Source organism: Pteronotus mesoamericanus, unplaced genomic scaffold, assembly GCF_021234165.1.
Source record: "Pteronotus mesoamericanus isolate MK-2021 breed Mesoamerican mustached bat unplaced genomic scaffold, CSHL_Meso_final contig_74, whole genome shotgun sequence".
NCBI classification, from domain to species: domain Eukaryota; kingdom Metazoa; phylum Chordata; class Mammalia; order Chiroptera; family Mormoopidae; genus Pteronotus; species Pteronotus mesoamericanus.
In genome coordinates, this window is record NW_026555247.1 from 38,828,121 (window position 1) to 38,834,120 (window position 6,000).

Sequence of the window (6,000 nt, forward strand, 5' to 3'; positions counted from 1 at the left end):
GCCCCCTAATTCCTGATACAGGGATGTGGCCATTCTCATGAAAGGTGCCCATAAAGGGGCACCAAGCAGAGAGAAGGCCATGCAGGTGCGAATGATGAGAAAAGGTAGCTCCGTGAGTGCCGCGGTCCGCAGGTTTCAGGGTGCGTCAGAAGTACCTGCGGGGCGGGTGAAGGCACCGACTGCTCAGCCCCAGGCCGCAGCTCTTGATTCAAAAAACCAGGGGCGAGACGGGAATGTCTCCAGCTCTAAGGAACTCCCAGGTGACCGTGGTCGCAACAGCCCCAGGACAGCGCTCTGAGAAAGGCTGGGCCGCAAACATCCCCTTCAGTCACAGCCGGAGAACCCTTTCTCAGAGTCGGTCCTGATGCTGACTTGGAAAGTCAGTAGCAAACACCCAGCAGGAGCACACTTACAAATTTTATATTTGTAAATACAAATATACTTACATTAGCTGTGTTTTTTAGAAGATATTGCTTTTAGAGCATGTTTAGGTTTACAGAAACATGGAGAGGAAGGTCCAGGGATTTCCCACACATGCGCAGCCTTCTCTGCTGTTGGCATCTCTTTACCAGAGTTTCTCACTTTTTACTCTTGGTGAACCTCCATTGACCCATCAATATCGCCCACGTCCCCAGTTTACTTAGGGTTCCCTCATGGTGACATCTTCCATGGTTTGGACAGCTGTGTAATAACAGGTATCCATCATTATGGCATCATCTAGAGTGGTTTTCACTGCTTTAAAAATCCTCTATGCTCTTTCTTTTCATCCTCCTTCCAATCCCACCTCAACCACCCATGATCCTTTTACTTCCTCCACAGAGTTGCCTTTTCCAGGATGTCATATTGGAATGATAGAGCAGGCAGCCTTTTCATATTGGCTTCTTTCTATATATCCGTTTCCCTAATGAAAATGAAACATTTCTATTGACACACAATTTGCCTAATGGACACAGAAATCTGTGTCAAGAAACTAAAATTACGATATGCTACAACAGAAAATATCCTCAGTAGTTAACTATCGTCTCTATTATTTTTTCTTCCCTCAAGCGTATGCTGTTGTTCAGAAAGAAAAGAATAATAACATGATGGCCAAGATCGTAGCCTACGTTGACTGGCTGTGTCTCACATTATTATAATTGCCCTTTCTATGCCCCAAACAGTAATAAAGCCTCACAGTCACATGTGACTTTATGCCAATGAAGATAATATTTCCTGTTTTTTGGTATAGATGTTATTTTTCTGCTCTTACTTTCTCTAGAATTGAGTGCAATTGTTTCAAAGCCAAGAGACCCACTGTTTTTTTAATTTTGCAATGTAAAAGTTATTTTGTTTGCAACTTTGAGAGAAAAATGCTATTTCTCAAAGTCCAGAATTCTTGATCAGTTACGGCTCTAGCTGGGCACGTGCGAGCCTCGGTTAGGCAGAGTAAATGATGTACTCATCCACCTGTACTGCTGGATTTCTGCACCTTGAGATAATGGTTTGGCCCTGGTGATAATTCGACAACAGATGGTCCTTCCTGAAGCAGAACAACACATATCATACAATTTAACCATGAAGGAAATGAAGAGAGGAGTTATAAAAATAAATGAAGGCAGGCAGCTGATGAAGTGTTTGAGCACGGCAATACGATGAGTCAGTTACAGGCAGGCATTCGTTTCCCGCCCCCCCATAAATGTGGTCGATTTTCATAGCAACATCATCAGCAAAGATTTGAACAAACCCACTCTGGTTGTGTCTACCTTTGAACGCCATGTGTACTTGTGAAAATCAAATATTTTGTTTTCATCTGTTTTTTCCAGTTTTCAAAATACGACCTTATCTATTTTAGGTCACTGAAGCGTGAATAATACCTTTGTGATGGAGGGGACTCAAAGAGCTTTGTTTTATTTGAAAACGTCCAACACCCTCTTTTGAACAGCTTGATTGGGATATAATTCATATACCATGAAATTCACCATGTACGGTATTCAGTTCGATAGTTTTCAGTAGTTTTTCTGTTCACAGCATTGTGCAGCCATCACTGCTATCTGTCATTTCAGGACCCCAAAGGGAAGCTTGTACATTGGTAGTCGCTTCTCATGCTCCGTTCCCATTCAACTCTTTTCCCTTCCCAGCTGTAGACAAGCGATCTCTATAGATTTGCCTATTTCATCCTGCACGTAAATGAAGTCATGCAATCAATATGTGCTCTTTTTAAACTTCTTTCACTCAGCATAATGTTTTCAATGTTTATCCGCATTATAACATGTCTCAGTGCCTTGTTTATTTTTATGGCTGACACATTCTCCATTGTGAGGATAAACCAAATTTTGTTTACTCCTTAGTTGATGGACAGTTTTGGCTACTATGAATGGTCCTCCTATGAACGTTAGTGTCCAAACTTTTGTGCAGACAATAGTTTTCATTTCTTTTGGGTACATAACTAGGGATAGAACTGCTGAATCTTTTGGTAACTCTAGGTTAAAATTTCAAGGAAATGCCAGTTTTTTTCTCAAAATTCCCTGCACCATTTTATGTTCTCACCAGCATTGTAAGAGGGTTCCAATTTCTCCATATCCTTGCCAACACTTGCTCTCGACTGTCTTGGATTTTCACCGTTCTAATGAGTGTGCAGTGGTTTGAACTTGTGTTTCCCTAATGACTAAATATATTGAGCATGTGCTCTTGTATATTGTGTTTATTTGATACATTCTTTGGATAACTCTCTTCCAACATTTTCCCATGTTTTAATTGGGTTATATATTTTTCTATTGCTGAGTATTTGTAAGAGTTATTTACATATTCCATGTAGAAGTCCCTTATCAGATATATGATTGCAAATATTTTCTCTTATTCTGTGTGCAATCTTTGTACTTCTCTGAAGCTCATCCTTAAAGCAAGATATTTTTATTTTTAGTGAAGTAAAATTATCTACCTTTTTTTTCCCCCGCTTCTGCCTTTTGGCATATTTTCCAAGAACATAAGGTCACAAAGATTTGCTCCTTTGTGTTCTTGTAAGAATTATGTAATTCAGCTCTTATGCTTAAGTCAATGATTGTTTTAAGGTAATTTTCATGTACAGTATGAGGTAGGAGTTGAACTTCACTGTTTGGCATGTTGCTATCACAATATCTCAACACCATTGCTGAAATACTATTGCGATTCCCTCTTAATTGACAATTGTATCATGATAGATCAAAGTATGAGGCTCTCATCCAAGAGTTTATACGCAGAGAATAGTGAGACTAGAACCTAAGAAGAAAATAGGGTGGCTGTGCCATTTAGGCCTTTTTCCTCCCCGATCCATTCCTTTCCTCACTTTCTTTTTTTTATATTGCAACAGAGCTGAGCCTTGGCTGTTGTGCTACCCAGCTCACTAGGCTGCCAGGATTGCACATAGTCAAAGGCAGCAACCGAGCACCATACCAGGGAGAAAAGGACCAGCTCCCACTCAGTCATGGGCAGGAGCTGTGGCAGCAGTTATGTCTCCTTTGTGTTTCAGGTCTTCCTGGCCAAAGTGCCCTGATTTCAGCTCCCTCCTGGTCCTAGTAAGGTTGGAAACTCCTCTCGTAATCTAGTAGTAGCTTTGTCTTTCCTGCCGAGGGATGGCAGCGGCTTCTTTCTTTTGTCAATCTCTAGGTTACCTCCTTGTTTCTAATTTGGTGTTTTAGCTCTTCCAGGACCTATGTGAGCAATACCTGGTACTGAAGTCCTTCTATATGAAGTTCAAGGCCAGCCTTACATGCAGATAAAATGAAGTGCTGTGGAACCAAGTTTATGAGTCTAAAATTCTATAATCAAGCCCACTTTTAGCACCTACATTCATTATGTTCAACACCATTAAGTAATTGTGCTATTAAGTAATTATGAGCACATTAAAAATATACAGTTGAAAGTCACAGACCTTCCAGGCATGCATCATTTGACAGTTTTACTGGACATGTATTTTGTAAGTGAACGTTATACTGAACGAATATCACATGCAAATGATTTACTCTTTTTTAATCATTGTTGAATTGCAGTTTTCTCCTCTAGGGATAAACCTCTTTAGTTTAAAAGAAAATTTTTGACTTTATTGGGGGTATATGTATCAACTTTGATATGCACATTTCTTATGTCAAAATATGCTGGTTTTATTAATAAAATTATATTTATTATAATATGTATATGTTTTATTTATAATATGTATTATATATAAAAATTTATGTAATGAATAGCCACTTCACATGATATTTAATATATTAAATTTATTACAAATTTAATATAAGGTATACAAAGTGATTTTCTTCATTTTTACTAATTTAATATGTTTGTTCCTCTTCTAAATTATTCTTAATTTTTATTTTTACATTTGACTTCTGTATTAACTATACTAGAAACATGAAAATACAAAAAAAAATTTGTTCCCTATAAAATTATTTAGGTTAATATTTTTGTATAAAAATTATGAAAGAAAAATTGTGATTATTATCATTATTATTATAAAATCTGTTATCTCAATTTGAGATTTGAGTTCAAAATATAAAATTACAGCATTTTTATCTAAGGCTATAAATTTTAATACAGGGACACTATTAATTTTTGATTTTTCTATTATAGTTGACATGTGATATTATTTTATATTAGTTTCACATGTACAGCATATTGGTTAAACATTTATATAATTGAAGAATCTTTCCTTTTTCCCAGTAATTCTTTTGTACACAAGAGTAGGCAGCCTCAAAGTTAATCATTGATAATTGACTTTTTAAAATTGTTCTTAGAAACATCTTCATTACAAGTGTTCTTCAACATTCTTCTATGTGCATTGCAGAATGGGCATAGCAACTGACTTACCATTTAATACTCCCTTTAATATATGCTTCTGGAAACATGATAGGGAAAATAATAATTTTGAAAAGAGGAAGTTTATCTTTAATTCCTCCATCAGTCTACCCAGCTAGGATTTAGAGAAACTATTTTTTTTCAAAGGTATGACTTTCTGAAACATTTAAACATATTTGATTTTATACCTTTAAATATAACCATGAAAATATATAAGCAAAAGAAACTTAGCAGCAAGTCTTGCTGGTATTTTTCACACTGGAACCTATGTGTAACAATAATGGTACATTTGGAAAGCCACTACTTTTTTTTTTTTAAATGGACCAAATGATGATTTTACATTTGAATTTGCAGTTGATTAGAAATGCATTCAACTGTTCCTTTGGTGAATAAGCTCAGAAGAGATCAGGAAATAACTGCTTTAACAGTGCTGGTAGAGGTTTCACTTAACTCAATAATAGGTTTATAAACCATTAATTTTATAACTCAATCACATCTTACCAGGTGCTCAAGGATTTTAACGAGGTGTTACACTGCATTTAGGTGGTATCTGATCCTGCCCCCGCTACCACATGGTCACCTTCCTTCAATCAAAACACTTTGTTCTTTCTCAATTCCCTTACCTTAAGTCAAAGATTGTACAACAACTTTAATTTTTTTCCTAGTTTGAATCCTTTTGTATTCCACTGGAATTAGCTGTGCTAAAAAGTTATTGGCTAAAGAAATCTCTGGAGCAGAAACTCTTCAGGCAGTTTTACAGGCTGGAGTCTCAGTTATACATTTAATTTATACACTGACAGACCTGGGTAAAATCTCTGCTCCTGACTTGTGCGCTTCCACTCTTCCCATTGTGTGGTGTCTCTCTCTCTATGAGCAACATTGCTCCTCTTGTTTTTAACCGGATTTATTTGACTTTCCGCACTTAAGCCTCAAATGACAAGTCTTAACTCTGACCAGAAATGTTTTACTTTTATTTCTTACTCTGCTTAGAATAGTTTTACTTAAATTTTGAGCTATTTTCACTTTCAAAAAGTATTTACTAATCACCAAATATGTCTGAGGCACTGGAGACCAAACTTCAAAACAAAATAGTGATAGTTTTTTGCATCATAGAGCTTAAGTCCTAATGTTTGTGTAATAAATTACACCACTAATTTCACCATAGATAAGTGCAAGCATCAATAATGCTATGAA